The sequence below is a fragment of the Pteropus alecto genome, unplaced genomic scaffold (assembly GCF_000325575.1).
Source record: "Pteropus alecto unplaced genomic scaffold, ASM32557v1 scaffold7, whole genome shotgun sequence".
Lineage (NCBI taxonomy): Eukaryota > Metazoa > Chordata > Mammalia > Chiroptera > Pteropodidae > Pteropus > Pteropus alecto.
The window spans coordinates 55,112,824-55,114,041 of record NW_006494614.1 but is presented as its reverse complement, the minus strand read 5'-3'; positions in this window follow the sequence as shown (position 1 = coordinate 55,114,041).

Below are 1,218 nucleotides of genomic sequence, written 5' to 3'. Positions count from 1 at the left end.
AATCGCTACGAAATCGTGATCGAGGGGCGCATCCTAAATTATTGATGAATGTTTATTGCAATGAATGATTGCTTTCATCTAACTGGTGCCGATATTGGGTAAGGTTTAAGTAGGAATACCAAAAATTATATTCTAGACGCCAGTGAGTTTTTTAACTGTTAAAGAATTATCAAGGCTCTGAACAAACGCCAAGGCCTTAAAATCAGTGGTCATCTCCATCTGTGCATGAGGCTTAATTGACGGACAATATTTTTTGGCACACCAGGTACAAAAAGATTTTAGGGGAAGGCAACGAAATTTATACTTCACCAAAATGTTTATCTCTGTAAATATTACCATATCTAGACGCTTGACATCCTCAGTACATTGATGAGCCTCGTGGATCTGTTAGATAGGTCATGAAGCCAAAACCGAATGAGCAGCAGAAAAAGGAGAATGGCGAGTAAAAGATATTCTCTGCCTTTTTTTAGAACTTGATTGTGACTACCTTTTTGGGCTTCATTGTCCTCATCTGTAAAAATATGGGGATAGTAAGGGACCTAACATTTCTTGAGCACACACTTGATATTATATCTTCTCTTTTAGACCTCATTACATTGCCCGTTGGATAACCAGTGTGGAGTGCCCATCCACAAAATTCTAGGGTACTGAATTACTTCCGCATGATGCCTTAACAGAATATCTTTACCTCTCTTTCCTTATCAGCAGATTGCAAGTCACTTTTCCCTTTAGAGATAAGGACAAAACACAGTTGAGAATCAGAAAAGGAAGGTAAAGCAAAGGTGGGGCAGAATAAGAGGTTTTCTCAATGAAGACTCGAGAAAAATAAGCTGAAAAAAAATGAAAATTTGGGTTTTAATAATATTAATTGCAGTTTTTGGGTGAACTCTTCTAATGTGCCAGGCACTGCCAAGCACTTCTCAGTTGATGAGACATGAGATGGGTATGGTGTCAGCCACTGAGAAAATAAGATGTGCTTTGGTATATTTTTGTGAGCAGAGATAAACATACTCCCCTTGTTGGCTGAGAAGGAGGTTTGTGAAATATAGCTCTACGAATAAAGGATCAACAACTAAAGCATTTCCAAACCAAATTAATTTTATTAAAATTAGTTAAATTTTAATAAAATTTAAAACTTATTAAAAGTTGGAAGGATATTTTTAAATTTTTCTAATGAGTCAGGGGTAATAAATAGAAATTAGTCAATATTATTAATGT